This window comes from Pecten maximus, chromosome 13 (assembly GCF_902652985.1).
Source record: "Pecten maximus chromosome 13, xPecMax1.1, whole genome shotgun sequence".
Lineage (NCBI taxonomy): Eukaryota > Metazoa > Mollusca > Bivalvia > Pectinida > Pectinidae > Pecten > Pecten maximus.
Genome location: NC_047027.1, coordinates 2,708,089 through 2,726,756, shown reverse-complemented (window position 1 = coordinate 2,726,756; position 18,668 = coordinate 2,708,089).

Genomic DNA, 18,668 nt, shown 5'->3' with positions numbered 1-18,668 from the left:
ATTGAATTTTTTCAGACAACATAACACTCATTCATACAATCTTCACTTACTCGCACAATCCGACATTCTTCCAACTCAATCTCAGCCTGGCCAGGACACACTCAAATCTACATCTGCCACACAAGTCCAGTGCGGATTTCTTTGATGATATCCCGCTTATCTGTAAATCCTTGACAGCCTTTTGCTTGGATTTTCTCCCCGCTTGGGACATGCCAAGTTTGTAGCTGAGATGTCTTTGCAATTTCAACTGGGATAGCTATTTGACCTATAATCTTGAATTTGGCAAGCTGGTAGAGTTCCTAAGTTCTAACGACAGGCACACTACGCATTACTCACTTAAAGGTGTTGATATGACCGAAGGTCACATGATATGGATATCATTATTACATTATATAAGTTAGGTTGACGTAATGTGTTGCTTATCTGTTTCAAAAGTGAACGACACGAAATAAATGCATTGATCTGATGTGGCCAGTCATTTTTTGTTTCGGAGCTGTAATATTTCCTGTTATTTCACAACATTTTCCGACTGGTTTTACTGTAAAATGATTTTAAAAGCCATATGTTACATAATATATACAGGTAGAATAATCTGTTTTCCATTTCTGGTCATCTACAAGTCTAGTATACTGGGTGATTAATTGAGTAAAGTGGAGTGTGCTGCTGGGTGTCTTTGGCAGTATTTCCAATTTTTGCTGAACACACACAACAGAGTCTTGTAGGGTTTTTTTACCAAATTTTTATTCTACCGCTGGTACGTTCATTTGTGTTCGAGAAGGGTGATACTGAAGATGACTTCCATGCTTTGTGTCCCATTTAACATTTTCTCCGAGAAATGGGGTTGAATATAGGGTTGTTTCCAGATTTTGGTTAATGGTATGCAAGTGTAGTAGGTATCGGGTAGTACTAAAACCAACCCAGGTATTTGTTGGCCTTTAGGGTTCCGTTTCTCTCAAGAACGACACAATATAGTTTTGACAGGCTTGTTCTTTACCTAACATATATTAGACAGACAACAAATAAGTTTAAGAAAAACCACATTCAAGGACGGAAACACGCTCAGCACTGACACACAACCCTACATGACTGTAATTTTCTCCGTATCTACATGTACTGGCGCACCTGACGTGCTTTCCCTATGGACTTGTCATGTTTATAAACCAACCTGAATGAACGATGGATTTCCACGTGGTTACCCCACAGACCCCGACATGGGGCACTGCAAGCCTGTCGCTTTCTTGTGCCGCGCGCACAGGTAAAAATCTTCTTTATATAGCCTACACGTGTAGAGCAGTTCGATCATCTACCAATTGGCTGCCCTGACACAAAAGGCGTTTAGTACGGGATCGAGTGAAGCCCGCGATTATTTAAACGGTACGTATACGTTATCATACACAGCTCAATATATTAGCCATGGTAGAGTAATATAAAATTATATGATAGTCATTCACATCACATTGAATTCATTCAGACAACATAACACTCATTCATACAATCTTCACTTGCACAATCCGACATTCTTCCAACTCAATCTCAGCCTGGCCAGGACACACTCAAATCTACATCTGCCACACAAGTCCAGTGCGGATTTCTTTGATGATATCCCGCTTATCTGTAAATCCTTGACAGCCTTTTGCTTGGATTTTCTCCCCGCTTGGGACATGCCAAGTTTGTAGCTGAGATGTCTTTGCAATTTCAACTGGGATAGCTATTTGACCTATAATCTTGAATTTGGCAAGCTGGTAGAGTTCCTAAGTTCTAACGACAGGCACACTACGCATTACTCACTTAAAGGTGTTGATATGACCGAAGGTCACATGATATGGATATCATTATTACATTATATAAGTTAGGTTGACGTAATGTGTTGCTTATCTGTTTCAAAAGTGAACGACACGAAATAAATGCATTGATCTGATGTGGCCAGTCATTTTTTGTTTCGGAGCTGTAATATTTCCTGTTATTTCACAACATTTTCCGACTGGTTTTACTGTAAAATGATTTTAAAAGCCATATGTTACATAATATATACAGGTAGAATAATCTGTTTTCCATTTCTGGTCATCTACAAGTCTAGTATACTGGGTGATTAATTGAGTAAAGTGGAGTGTGCTGCTTGGTGTCTTTGTCAGTATGCTTCAGTGAGATAGCACTTTAAATCGGCCTATTACACGGAGAGTTTTACGAACATACCACAGCCTCCCAAAACACACATACGCAATCACCACACGCATACATGTCGCACCCACGGGAGGCCGTCCTTAGATAACCTTAGCTGTTAATAGGACGTTAAACAAAATAAACCGAACCAATAAAGAGAAAAGATAAGATCCCAAGTTTAGTCGCCTCTTACGATCATGCAATGGGGGCAGCAGGTACAATTCTTACGCCCTGCCTGCAGGGCAGTGGGGGAAGGGATCATATTTTGCATAAATGGTGACCCCCCCCACCCCACCCGAGCCAAAGGGGTGGGGGTCAATAGGGGAATTAAACGTAATTCATCTTAATATCTACTAGTCATAAAGTGATGAATGCATGTTCTAAAAACTCATTTCTTTCAGAGTCTGGACTTCTTGATGTATAGCAGTTTGATATTTACAAATAACAAATTGAATTGAACATGAACATTATTTTGACATTTGGTCTAATCAAACCAGATGAGCGATACAGGCCCCATGGGCCTCTTGTTTTATTTTCAATAAACTGTTCAAAATTATCCCTTAACATTGAATTAATAAAATTGTTAACTTATTTAATCACCAATCTTGTTAGAATCTGCTCCTCTATTCAGCAGTAACATTACAATATCTGTATGACCATTCCATGCTGCCTTTTTCAAAGCGTCATTCAAAACTAAATCACCCGACTTCCTCGGATCTGCTCCTCTATTCACATCACAAACGTTTAATTTTACGATGTCTGTATGGCCATTTGATGTTGCTTTGTTCAAAGCATCGCTCCAAACTTATTTAATCACCAGGCTTGCTAGAATCTGCTGCTCTTTCAACAGTAACTTTACAATGTCTTTATGACCATTTAATGCTGCCTTTTTCAAAGCGGCGCTCTGAACTAATTTAATAACCCGACTTATTCGGATCTGCTCCTCTATTCAGCAGTAACATCAACTTTTAGTTGTACGATGTCTGTATGACCATTTGATGCTGCTGTTTTCAAAGCATCGCTCCAAACTGGGCCGCGGTGGCCGAGTGGTTAAGGTGTCCCGACACTTTATCACTAGCCCTCCACCTCTGGGTTGCGAGTTCGAAACCTATGTGGGGCAGTTGCCGGGTACTGACTGTAGGCCGGTGGTTTTTCTCCAGGTACTTCGGCTTTCCTCCATTTCCAAAACCTGGCACGTCCTTAAATGACCCTTGCTGTTAATAGGACGTTAAAAAAAAAAAAACCCAAAAAACCAAATTGCTCCAAACTTATTTAATAACCAGTCTTGCTAGAATCTGCTGCTCTTTCAACAGTAACATTACAATATCTGTATGACCTTTCCATGCTGCCTTTTTCAAAGCGTCATTCAAAACTAAATCACCCGACTAATTCGTATCTGCTCCTCCATTGACATCACAAACGTTTAATTTTACGATGTCTGTATGGCCATTTGATGTTGCTTTGTTCAAAGCATCGCTCCAAACTTATTTCATCACCAGTCTTGCTAGAATCTGCTGCTCTTTCAACAGTAACTTTACAATGTCTTTATGACCATTTAATGCTGCCTTTTTCAAAGCGGCGCTCTGAACTAATTTAATAACCCGACTTATTCGGATCTGCTCCTCTATTCAGCAGTAACATCAACTTTTAGTTGTACGATGTCTGTATGACCATTTGATGCTGCTGTTTTCAAAGCATCGCTCCAAACTTATTTAATCACAAGTCTTGCTAGAATCTGCTGCTCATTCAGCAGTGACTTTACAATGTCTGTATGACCATTTAACGCTGCCTTTAAAAAAAGGTAGTTGCTGCTCCTGCTAAGCACTTAGCACATCAGAAGTGGGACGACTGGTTCGCCCGTTGTCAGTACAATGTGACCGGGTGGGCTGTGCTGCTGGGTGTCTTCGGCAGTATGCTTCAGTGGGGTAGCACTATAAATCGGCAAAAGTTCCCCCTATGAGACTTAACACGAACAAACCGCAGCAAGGACTTGATCCTGCATCAATGCATTTAGAGGCAATATCACCAAGACTGTCTTAGGTTTAATTTCCGTTGCATGAACTACGGTAAAGGATGAAAGATCATGCTTTTGCCGTATCCAGTGGACAAAACTGAGACGCAGTCATTTCCGTCATATGACGCTCTTAAAATTTCCACTTTTTGACACAGGGGTAACCCCGAGTCACAGGGATTGATATGAAAACCGGAAATGGCAGTGGTAAAAAGACAGGCACTGCCCCCTACCGGGCTCTCTGAACAATATTACAATACAAAATGTTTGCTTCTGCTGAACGGAAGATGTGAAATTATTTCTGTAGTTAAAGTGGTTCCTATAAATTAGTCATAATCATATTATTATAACATCATTTCTTTCTTATTTTATTTTCTAAGTATATTTTTGTGTGTTTGATTTTTACTTTCGAAGCTAAAAGCTAACCTGCCATACTGGATATTATATGTTATCGTAGGGTTGACCTACATAGTAACTTCACTTCGGTTCCGATTGTGTAATAAATGCACAACACTGCAAATTGCCGGTAATACGCCAAGTTACCTTGGATTTATATATTCGATGTAGAAGGTAGAAGTATTGAAGTGATGGGGAAAGAATGACGTGTAAATATGGATTTCGAAAGATTACCGATAGAACTAGTGCCAGTTTGTCCGCGCTATTTTTAGATCTATGGAGTTTTTTTTGTACAACATACTGAATCGGCCCGGATATTAAATCCGGAAAAAATATAAGTGGCCTAATTTATTTACTCATTATTTTATTTAAACGCTAAAAGCGTGTAAACTTACGCGATTTTGTGTGTAGCTTTTATTAGAAATATCTTTTAATTATTGTGTTTGCTTTATTAAATGGAATATCACAGTTTAAATGTATCCGGACATTTGACCCGGTCGCTGGTTTGTGTGTCAGTTTTGCCTTGTGACCCGAATGTTCATCGATACATTTCACCCATCTTGTTAACCGTCGTAGACTTTCTTTTGTGATTGTAATATACCTGATCAGAATACTATGCAATGCGATAATTAGATATTGGTAGCTATTTTCAGAGATGTGTGCTATTGTGAAAATGCAAACGATGCGGTTAACGTGGGATTTTCCCCACGCCGTTAGGCGGCAGGCTTTTTTCAACACTTCGTGTACGAAAGTACCTGTTTGGAATTGGGTCAAAATTACAACAAAAACACACCGGAGTAGGCCAATACATAATACCTTTATTAGCATTTATCAACAGTGAACTAGGCAGGCGAGACATTGTTTTCTCATTCAACAAAACATACCCGTTTATAATTGGCCTGAGCAGAATTTCGAACTCGAAAAGATCGATACAAGTACTATGCCTATACTGTCAGTGGTGAAATTTTACAGCGGTACTTCGCTGTCATTGATGATTTCTGATTGTGTAATCATACTGCCTACAGACAGGCATATATATATATATATCCTTTTGAATAGAATAACACCCCGTAATAATGATAGTATACACAATAGCTTGATGCTAACAAACCGTTTGAGATTACGTTTTTCAAAGCCACCTAGTTTTCATTCAATTTCGTTGTGATAAATGACTAATTAAATGTGATATCAACACTTTAATTTGTATAATTTTATGATTTGACATTTTAATCTAGATTAAAACACCTGATACACATGAACTTCATTTCAAAAAAGTATATTTTTGGAAATGCAAACTTTATATCTCAAATCTAGATTGTTATAATAAATAGTGTACAGAAAAATAGAATAGAAATAAGAACCGACCTATATCTACCGTAGTTTTTTGACATCATTCTATTTGTATAAGGCCTAGCTGATTAGTCATAACGTTGCTATACCAAATAAACCTAATAGGATAAAATAAATGAAATGTGGTCTAGATCTTGAGCAAAAAACATTGCCTCTAATTCTAGCTTTTAGAGCCACAACCTCTTGCATCTTTGCTAACTAAGATGTTTCAATGCTGCTACATGTACAGTTCATCCAGTTGGGCATTCTAATTTTGAAATTGATGATTTGATATCATCAATTTCAAAATTAAGTAAGTTATAGCTACATTCAGATCTCACTAACATAAATTAACATTAAATATACATACATATGTATCATGCAGTTACAGTTATGTATATGGTACATATACTATTGTGGAGAATATTTGATGTAATGTACTTACAAAAAAATATGTTAAAAACAAAATTCCACTTCAAATTGATTTGAACTGTACATGTGAATGAATGTGGTTTTTTTTTTTAGATAATTTGTAGCTACACAGTATGGAGTGTAAACATCATATCATGAAATCGTTGCGATTATTTTTTTTCCAATAGAGTTACCTTCCTTGGCTATTCCATTCCCATTGCCCAAGCCAAAATAAACGCTATATTTTGTCATTAAACTGCTTTGCATTTAGAGTATACGTAAATATCTATAGATAGTGTGATCATTTATGCGTTAGTTGGTGTCCTTACTTTGGATGAAGTCATGATAAAAACTGCGTCAAAAAAATAATTTTGGATTCGAAGTGGCAACACATTACAACTACACGGGAGCGTAACTGGTGCGTCCTCCCTCAGGCAGAACCAAAAAAAATATATCAAGCATGTGTACATTACCACCTATATGTTCAGAAAACTTTATTTCTTTGCCTGCCTTGAAATCCGTCACTGCTTCATCTACTTGGTCGATAGATAGACAATTCCTTCCAGCGTTGTAGAGAAAACATTACCTCCTTGGTGTCCTTTACGAGACAAATCCACTTTGTGTATGCTTGTTCCGTTATCGCAAGTTTAGTATTCTTCCCCAAGTCGTACGTCAATCTACACACTTTCTCTTCGCTCAGGTTTTCGGCCGCCTTATTCTGTTTTTTAACGCCTGCCTCGTACAATAATTGTAAATAACAGGCGTGTGCTCTCATTGACAGACTCATGTTGACTGACATATTTAAATAGATATCTGTGATATTTATCATTTTGGTGAATAAATTATGGTATCTTCATTGGGTAGTATGCGCGTGCGTAGTCTGTATTTATTTTCGGAAGAAGGGTGTAGGTCGACTAATAAATAGCTATAGCTTGTGGCAAATGTTGTGCAGGAGTTTGCATCAGGGATGGCTACTCCGACCTGCTCTGACCGTCCAACTAAGGCATGACCTTCTTTTGCTGTGAAGGAAGGGGGGCCTAGTGGCTTGAGGCTTTATGTGGGCTTGTGGGGCAGTAGACATGGCAGCTAATTGCACAGTTAGCCCCACTGGATTTGATGACCTCATTACATGTCCATCAGCCTTCAATTCTAACACCCCAGGAATGGCAGGTTTACATGGCATGACTATTAAGGAACTAGAGCATGTTTGGTTAGGTGAATGTTGTGAAAGATCATACCCCACAATCGTCACCTGTTCCTCAATATTCCCACAGGTCTGTTACTAGGATGCACCATGCATGGCGTTCCTTGGCCTTTCGGGATGAGCGTGTAGGTGGTATGGTTATTCTCCCTCAAAACCATGATAAGCAATCCTGTCATTTTAGGTCACCTGCCCGAATATATTTATTCAAAATAAAGCTATAAAGTTAGCCTTTGACTCCCCAGCACCTTCCATTATGGAAGCTCCTACCGCCAGTTACATTGAGAGAAACCATTATCCCCATTACAACAAATGAAACTTATAGCTGCCCGACAAGAACTATAAGTAACCGAATTTGAGGTTTATCATTGCTCAACAATGGGAAAATTATTACATTATCCCACATGACCACAACACAACAATAGTGCATGTACCATGCCCACATGTGTATTTAAAATAGATGAAGCTCACCAATGGTGATAGCGTGAACCAACACTATCCCACATGAACTTGTATCACAAAAACATCTGCCCTGCTACTCAAACGAGCGGGTCATCTCATAAATACTTCATACAACCCGGAGGTTAACTATGGGTAGCCACTACAACAATCTAATTAAGATCTAGATAGTTTGGTAAGAAACAGTAGAGTCGTCTTGGTCAATACCATCATTGATGGATGATCCCTCAGGATATGACAAGTGGTGCATAACCCGGAATTCATTTGGTTCTTTTATAGGGATCAGACCCAATAGAGAAAACTCGAGATTTGGAAAGGGCGGGTCATCAAATGGGCCCTGAATACGGCCGTGCGCCTTTTCATTATCGATTTTTTTTTGAGAACTGGAATATTATCAAGTGCAGATTTAAGATTTTCTGAAAGCCGAGAAGAACGCAGCCCTTGGTATTGTAATGAAAAACCATATGTGAAACCTGAATATAAAAAAAACTGTGGGACATCAATGGAAGTTGGGAGGTTACTTCCTGTTGGAAGGTTTACTTTGTGAACGCTGATAGGGTTGTTGTTGCCCTGCCCGTTTTGACTACCTTTGGAGGAGTCTGAAGTGGCCGAAGACGGCGACTTGCACAGTTTGACGGGATGCCCTCCTCCACAATTTGAGCAGACATGAGGGAATTAGCAGCGGGAGCCCTTTTTACAATTACCTAATGGCCAACAAGTTCCAAATAAAACTCGAGTGCATATCCCCCCATGATACATAGCAGCATTAAGTCCCGATCTCCTGTTTAACGTCTGCACTATGTCTGCATATTTCATCAGCGATGAAATAGCCTGAGCATGGTTTTTGACATAAATAGATACAAACACATGAAATGCAGATAGCCACTGCTCAATTGTTTTGATATTGAAACTTTTTTTGTTTTGGCACATTCAGTTGGATCTTGAATTGTTCACTCTCGGAAGATTTATTGAGTAAAATTCCAAAATCTACAAATTCATCGGCAAATATTTTTGTTTTAATTTTGGTATCAACGTGAAGGTCAAGAGGCCGGGAAATGCTGCTATTAGTATAAGTAGACACTCCCTCACCAGTTATATTTGCCAGAGCTGCAGAAATTGGCATGTGAAATTGATTGTCTGATAGAAATTGTCCAGGCCTTCTCTGTTGTGTGTCACTCTGAAAACTGGAACTGTCCATATGCACTGATCCTTTTTGTTGTTGCATTGCCATTCTGATGGTGTGTGTGGGTGAACTTGGTGGACCACCTGCAGCTTCAGCCGGGATATATCCTGTTGAAGGTCTATTATTTGGTATGTACGCTTGAGAAGCTTCGTTGTCCCCGGTAGGAACCCTTATCATGTAACCCTCTTCCTTCATCTGTCGGGAAAGTTCTGCAGCTATCGCCTGTGTTGAGGGGCAATGCAGGGGACATGTTAACCGCTGTGAAAGGTTCTTCTATTGTAGGCGGTACTAAATGGGCCCAAGACGGACCTATCAAGTGGCTGGGGTATATGGGTAGTGTGGGGAGGGAGGCAACGAATTGTTATACCATTGTCGTTTGCCAGTTCTAATATGGCAAGGGACTCGTGAGACGAGTTCCCATCTAAAAGCAACAGTTGGGGCCTCTCATCACCACACTCTTGCAGAAAAATGTCCCGGAACCACTCTTGACCGATTTTATCGGTCATCCAGCCGTTCTCCTGATAGGTCCATCTAGTTCCAGATGGAGCGGCCGCCGTATTAAACCCATGAATGGACATGTTGGTCTTTCCCTTTACAATTAATATATGGGACATCCGACCTTCCCGCCGCATTAACGCAAGCCATGCTGGACACATTTGTTCTGTTATTACCGGTGCGCCCAACGAAATTTTTTTATGCCTTTTCGGCAATAACACGAACAGGCGAATGCTCAAAACTACGGCCCGTCTCGTCGCAGTTCCAAATGGATGCTGGTTTATTGCCAAGATTCAGCGTCGCGACGACAGCACCCAACGTATCCATGTATTTTGAGACGACAGTTGGATTCAACATCCGTTCTCTTGATGCTGCAAGTTTCTCTGGGCGAAGGATTGATATCTCTGGGTGGCGCTTTTTCACTCCTTCCCACCATTGGCTAGACGGAGCAACGTTTTTAAAGGGAGAGACACGATATCTCCTACTCAGATTTCCAGTTATTGCCAATAGCTGTCTCCTAGAAATCCCAATACCCTGCTTCGCCGCATCTTTTACTGTGTCCACTATTTTCGCCTCAATGTTATCCGGCAAAGCGGGTGGTCGGCCCAGTCGTGGATCAGACCCATACCGCTGGCTAACACGGTCCGCCACTGTTGATTTAGGGACTGCAAAAGTTGCCTCAGCCTTCCTTATCGACATCGACTTTGAAGTCACGGCATCGACTGCCTTCTGAACATTGTCTTATATTGATTATACTGGACACGTTTCTTTTCTTTTCCAGGCATCTGGAATTGTAAAATAACTATTTCAATTTGATGCAGTTCAGCATATACAATATCTTTTGTTTGCAGTTTAAAAACAATAGAACCTTTTTTAAATTATAAACCAACAGGATGAGATAATATCGATGTATATATAAATATAAAGTGTATTTGTTTTTTTTATAATATGTAGATTCTATATAGACTAATTTCTATTTTAAGTTGTGTTTCATTTTAAAATAAAAACAAGTATAAAACATGTTGTTGTATTGACGGAATAAAATATAATAAAAAGAAGAATACCAAGCCTAAGATTTGTGATTACAACGATATTCCATTGCCCGGTATAATGTGACTACTAATAAATATCGACATGTATTACCGGACAGTTGTGTTTTTTGTATTTATTTTGTATTTCACACTTATTTTCAATACATTTATATATCAAATCATAAATATTATAAAAGTTATAAAGGTATAGCAAATTGCATATCATTATATTGAACATAACTTACACTATAGGTTTCTCAGCTGACAAGTACAAATCTGCGAGTAACCTTGAATATGCCGCTACAGCAAACATCCGATCACGTGATGATAAAAAAATCCGGAAAGTTTCCGTTTTTCTGTAAATATTAGTATCGCCGCTGTTCTAAAATTAGCATCAGGATATTTCCGATAGCGATCGGTGCTTTGAAAACGCTTGAGTGTAATCAAGATCGTATAACTTTATATGTGATGTCCGGTAATATGTGAATATCCCCTATCTTGTAGACTGTCTATAAAACAACTGCATAAAGCCAACTTTTTGTACTCGGAATCCCGCCAACAACCACTCAGCTTTAGAAATTAGGTTGATCACTATTGTGTCATTCATCGTATACAAGTCTAAACGATCTAGGTCGTTTCCTCCAATCTGGAGTAACACTACTGAATGTTTAACATCCTCAATATTGTTAGACATCCATCTAGCATACATGTGACGAAGACTACCTCCACTTTTTCCAACGCAAGTAATCTGAACTTTGCCCGGGTCAAATCCCAGATTCGTCCATGAACCAGACAATGTACCACCAAAACGTCTAACAAAACTCTGACCCAGAACCACAACAGAAGCCATTTCACTAACGGTCACAGACAAAATAGAACTTAGTCAAAGTAGTTAAAATACTTGGTGCAAAAGTACAATAAAATAGGTTGGCCTTGACCGTACGCACCTTGTTCCGCCATGTTTTCTTCAGCTTCTGTGTGTAAACAACTGCGTCATCGATGAATATATATAGCAGTCTAAAAATAGCGACATATTAATGCCGACACTGATGAAGCTTGACCTCTTCACACGTCCTTCAAACATGCCTCCTTTATTAATATGACAAAATTTATTTATAATGTTATTAGTTTGCCTGCATAAATTTCATTAAAACAAGTTTTAATTAGTATTTGTACTACATAAAAAAGGGCTGACATGAAGTTCCATCTAAGGAAAAGGTTACAATATGTTTTCCGATTGGTCCCAAAATGCAATATGCATAACTAGGCACCAAGGGAAACCTACATATGAAATTTGAGACAGATCCCTTCAGTACTTTCTCAGGAAATAGCGGTAACAAGGATTGTTAACGGACGGGCGGACCACGGACCACGGACGAGAGGCAATTTCAATAGCCCAACATGATGACGGTAGGCTAAAAACTAATAAAATACAACCCTTAATAAAGTCGGAGCGAGTGATTGAAAAAAACGTTGAAAATACAAAGATAATATAGATATAATTACGTTGTGCGGAAAGACTTTTGACCCGAAGTAGGATAATCATAAAAATAACAAGGAGCCGCAAAGCCTGGCATTATCCCCCGCGCCCCGCAGTTGGTATGAAAACCCAAATACATGTATAAATCAAGGTCAAAGTAAGAGTTATTAAGGAAACAGTAATTTGGTACTAGTCTGATATATACAGAAAGTTTCAAGGAGCTGCGTTGAACGGTTTTTGAGTTATAGCCCGGAAACAAAAAGAAACAGTAATTTGGTATTTTTGATTAAGTTTCCATGGTGACAGAAAAAATACCGAAATGGAAGGTCCCAAATAGCAAAAGGCACAACTAGGGCACTAGTCTGATATATACAGAAATTTTCAAGGAGCTGCGTAGAACGGTTTTTGAGTTATAGTCCGGAAACAAAAGGAAACAGTAATTTGGTATTTTTAGGTCATCTGACCCGAAGGGTCAGGATGACCTATAGTCATCATGTTTCGTCCGTCGTCGTGCGCCGTGCGCCGTCCGCCGTGCGCCGTCCGCCGTGCGTAAACTTTTCACATTTCTTCTCAAGTTCCACCAGTGGGATTGAGCTGAAACTTGCCTGAAATGATGCTTGGATGGTCCTGACCAAGTGTTGTTATTTTTCGGGTCAGTCCGAAATCCAAGATGGCCGCCATGGCCGCCATTTTGAAAACACATTTGAAACTTCTTCTCAAGTTCCACTGGTGAGATTGAGCTGAAACTTGCCTGAAATGATCCTGGGATGGTCCTGAGGAAGTGTTGTTATTTTTCAGGTCGGTCAGAAATCCAAGATGGCCGCCATGGCAACCATCTTGAAAAATACATTTTAAACTTCTTCTCCAGTTCCACTGGTGCGATTGAGCTAGAAATTGGTGAGGATGTTAAGGAAGGAAAGCCAATAAAGTGTTGTTATTTTTCGGCTTTGTGAAAACTTTGACATGGCAGCCACGGCAGCCATTTTGTAACATGATTGCGCAATCATGGTTCTTCTGAACAACACCTATTTCAAACTTCTTCTCAAATTCCATCAGTGGGATTCAGCTCTAACTTACCAGAAATGATCCTGGGATGGTCCTGACCAAGTGTTGTTATTTTTCAAGTCGGTCAGAAATCCAAGATGGCCACCATGGCAACCATCTTGAAAAACATTTTAAACTTCTTCTCCAGTTCCACTGGTGCGATTGAGCTGGAAATTGGTGAGGATGTTATGGAAGGAGAGCCAATAAAGTGTTGTTATTTTTCGGCTTCATAAAAACTTCGACATTGCAGCCACGGCAGTCATTTTGTAAAATGATTGCGCAATCATGGTTCTTCTGAACAACACCTATTTCAAACTTCTTCTCAAATTCCACCAGTGGGATTGAGCTGAAACTTGCCCGAAATAATGCTTGGATGGTCCTGACCAAGTGTTGTTATTTTTCGGGTCAGTCTGAAATCCAAGATGGCCGCCATGGCCGCCATTTTGAAAACACATTTGAAACTTCTTCTCCAGTTCCACTGGTGCCATTTAGCTGGAAATTGGTGAGGATGCTAAGGAAAGAGAGGCAACAAAGTGTTGTTATTTTTTGGCCACGTAAAAACTTTGACATGGCAGCCATGGTGGCCATTTTGTAAAATGATTGCGCAATCATGGTTTTCCTGAACAATACCTATTTCAAACTTCTTCTCAAATTCCACCAGTGGGATTCAGCTTTAACTTACCAGAAATGATCCTGAGATGTTTCTGGCCAAGTTTCGTTATTTATCGGGTCAGTCAGAAATCCAAGATGGCTGCCATGGCAACCATCTTGAAAAACACATTTTAAACTTCTTCTCCAGTTCCACTGGTGCGATTGAGCTGGAAATTGGTGAGGATGTTAAGGAAGGGGAGCCAACAAAGTGTTGTTATTTTTCGGCCTTGTAAAAACTTTGAAATGGCAGCCACGGCGGCCATTTTGTAACATGATTGCGCAATCATGTTTTTCCTGAACAACACGTATTTCAAACTTCTTCTCAAATTCCACCCGTGGGATTTGGCTCTAACTTACCAGAAATGATCCTGAGATGGTCATGGCCAAGTGTTATTATTTTTAAGGTAGGTCAGAAATCCAAGATGGCCACCATGGCCAACAGTGCCACTAAACCTGCAGAGAATGCATACTACAATATTATAAGGGTCTTTAATTTAGAGTCAGATGACCGTTAAGGCCCCTGGGCCTCTTGTTGATTAAGTTTCCATGGTGACAGAAACAATACCGAAAATGGAAGGTCCGCAATAGCAAAATGCACAACTAGGGCACTAGTTTGATATATAGAGAAAAATTCATTATTTGGTATGTACGCTTGAGAAGCTTCGTTGTCCCCGGTAGGAACCCTTATCATGTAACCCTCTTCCTTCATCTGTCGGGAAAGTTCTGCAGCTATCGCCTGTGTTGAGGGGCAATGCAGGGGACATGTTAACCGCTGTGAAAGGTTCTTCTATTGTAGGCGGTACTAAATGGGCCCAAGACGGACCTATCAAGTGGCTGGGGTATATGGGTAGTGTGGGGAGGGAGGCAACGAATTGTTATACCATTGTCGTTTGCCAGTTCTAATATGGCAAGGGACTCGTGAGACGAGTTCCCATCTAAAAGCAACAGTTGGGGCCTCTCATCACCACACTCTTGCAGAAAAATGTCCCGGAACCACTCTTGACCGATTTTATCGGTCATCCAGCCGTTCTCCTGATAGGTCCATCTAGTTCCAGATGGAGCGGCCGCCGTATTAAACCCATGAATGGACATGTTGGTCTTTCCCTTTACAATTAATATATGGGACATCCGACCTTCCCGCCGCATTAACGCAAGCCATGCTGGACACATTTGTTCTGTTATTACCGGTGCGCCCAACGACATTTTTTTATGCCTTTTCGGCAATAACACGAACAGGCGAATGCTCAAAACTACGGCCCGTCTCGTCGCAGTTCCAAATGGATGCTGGTTTATTGCCAAGATTCAGCGTCGCGACGACAGCACCCAACGTATCCATGTATTTTGAGACGACAGTTGGATTCAACATCCGTTCTCTTGATGCTGCAAGTTTCTCTGGGCGAAGGATTGATATCTCTGGGTGGCGCTTTTTCACTCCTTCCCACCATTGGCTAGACGGAGCAACGTTTTTAAAGGGAGAGACACGATATCTCCTACTCAGATTTCCAGTTATTGCCAATAGCTGTCTCCTAGAAATCCCAATACCCTGCTTCGCCGCATCTTTTACTGTGTCCACTATTTTCGCCTCAATGTTATCCGGCAAAGCGGGTGGTCGGCCCAGTCGTGGATCAGACCCATACCGCTGGCTAACACGGTCCGCCACTGTTGATTTAGGGACTGCAAAAGTTGCCTCAGCCTTCCTTATCGACATCGACTTTGAAGTCACGGCATCGACTGCCTTCTGAACATTGTCTTATATTGATTATACTGGACACGTTTCTTTTCTTTTCCAGGCATCTGGAATTGTAAAATAACTATTTCAATTTGATGCAGTTCAGCATATACAATATCTTTTGTTTGCAGTTTAAAAACAATAGAACCTTTTTTAAATTATAAACCAACAGGATGAGATAATATCGATGTATATATAAATATAAAGTGTATTTGTTTTTTTTATAATATGTAGATTCTATATAGACTAATTTCTATTTTAAGTTGTGTTTCATTTTAAAATAAAAACAAGTATAAAACATGTTGTTGTTTTTATTTCGTTGTATTGACGGAATAAAATATAATAAAAAGAAGAATACCAAGCCTAAGATTTGTGATTACAACGATATTCCATTGCCCGGTATAATGTGACTACTAATAAATATCGACATGTATTACCGGACAGTTGTGTTTTTTGTATTTATTTTGTATTTCACACTTATTTTCAATACATTTATATATCAAATCATAAATATTATAAAAGTTATAAAGGTATAGCAAATTGCATATCATTATATTGAACATAACTTACACTATAGGTTTCTCAGCTGACAAGTACAAATCTGCGAGTAACCTTGAATATGCCGCTACAGCAAACATCCGATCACGTGATGATAAAAAAATCCGGAAAGTTTCCGTTTTTCTGTAAATATTAGTATCGCCGCTGTTCTAAAATTAGCATCAGGATATTTCCGATAGCGATCGGTGCTTTGAAAACGCTTGAGTGTAATCAAGATCGTATAACTTTATATGTGATGTCCGGTAATATGTGAATATCCCCTATCTTGTAGACTGTCTATAAAACAACTGCATAAAGCCAACTTTTTGTACTCGGAATCCCGCCAACAACCACTCAGCTTTAGAAATTAGGTTGATCACTATTGTGTCATTCATCGTATACAAGTCTAAACGATCTAGGTCGTTTCCTCCAATCTGGAGTAACACTACTGAATGTTTAACATCCTCAATATTGTTAGACATCCATCTAGCATACATGTGACGAAGACTACCTCCACTTTTTCCAACGCAAGTAATCTGAACTTTGCCCGGGTCAAATCCCAGATTCGTCCATGAACCAGACAATGTACCACCAAAACGTCTAACAAAACTCTGACCCAGAACCACAACAGAAGCCATTTCACTAACGGTCACAGACAAAATAGAACTTAGTCAAAGTAGTTAAAATACTTGGTGCAAAAGTACAATAAAATAGGTTGGCCTTGACCGTACGCACCTTGTTCCGCCATGTTTTCTTCAGCTTCTGTGTGTAAACAACTGCGTCATCGATGAATATATATAGCAGTCTAAAAATAGCGACATATTAATGCCGACACTGATGAAGCTTGACCTCTTCACACGTCCTTCAAACATGCCTCCTTTATTAATATGACAAAATTTATTTATAATGTTATTAGTTTGCCTGCATAAATTTCATTAAAACAAGTTTTAATTAGTATTTGTACTACATAAAAAAGGGCTGACATGAAGTTCCATCTAAGGAAAAGGTTACAATATGTTTTCCGATTGGTCCCAAAATGCAATATGCATAACTAGGCACCAAGGGAAACCTACATATGAAATTTGAGACAGATCCCTTCAGTACTTTCTCAGGAAATAGCGGTAACAAGGATTGTTAACGGACGGGCGGACCACGGACCACGGACGAGAGGCAATTTCAATAGCCCAACATGATGACGGTAGGCTAAAAACTAATAAAATACAACCCTTAATAAAGTCGGAGCGAGTGATTGAAAAAAACGTTGAAAATACAAAGATAATATAGATATAATTACGTTGTGCGGAAAGACTTTTGACCCGAAGTAGGATAATCATAAAAATAACAAGGAGCCGCAAAGCCTGGCATTATCCCCCGCGCCCCGCAGTTGGTATGAAAACCCAAATACATGTATAAATCAAGGTCAAAGTAAGAGTTATTAAGGAAACAGTAATTTGGTACTAGTCTGATATATACAGAAAGTTTCAAGGAGCTGCGTTGAACGGTTTTTGAGTTATAGCCCGGAAACAAAAAGAAACAGTAATTTGGTATTTTTGATTAAGTTTCCATGGTGACAGAAAAAATACCGAAATGGAAGGTCCCAAATAGCAAAAGGCACAACTAGGGCACTAGTCTGATATATACAGAAATTTTCAAGGAGCTGCGTAGAACGGTTTTTGAGTTATAGTCCGGAAACAAAAGGAAACAGTAATTTGGTATTTTTAGGTCATCTGACCCGAAGGGTCAGGATGACCTATAGTCATCATGTTTCGTCCGTCGTCGTGCGCCGTGCGCCGTCCGCCGTGCGTAAACTTTTCACATTTCAAACTTCTTCTCAAGTTCCACCAGTGGGATTGAGCTGAAACTTGCCTGAAATGATGCTTGGATGGTCCTGACCAAGTGTTGTTATTTTTCGGGTCAGTCCGAAATCCAAGATGGCCGCCATGGCCGCCATTTTGAAAACACATTTGAAACTTCTTCTCAAGTTCCACTGGTGAGATTGAGCTGAAACTTGCCTGAAATGATCCTGGGATGGTCCTGAGGAAGTGTTGTTATTTTTCAGGTCGGTCAGAAATCCAAGATGGCCGCCATGGCAACCATCTTGAAAAATACATTTTAAACTTCTTCTCCAGTTCCACTGGTGCGATTGAGCTAGAAATTGGTGAGGATGTTAAGGAAGGAAAGCCAATAAAGTGTTGTTATTTTTCGGCTTTGTGAAAACTTTGACATGGCAGCCACGGCAGCCATTTTGTAACATGATTGCGCAATCATGGTTCTTCTGAACAACACCTATTTCAAACTTCTTCTCAAATTCCATCAGTGGGATTCAGCTCTAACTTACCAGAAATGATCCTGGGATGGTCCTGACCAAGTGTTGTTATTTTTCAAGTCGGTCAGAAATCCAAGATGGCCACCATGGCAACCATCTTGAAAAACACATTTTAAACTTCTTCTCCAGTTCCACTGGTGCGATTGAGCTGGAAATTGGTGAGGATGTTATGGAAGGAGAGCCAATAAAGTGTTTTTATTTTTCGGCTTCATAAAAACTTCGACA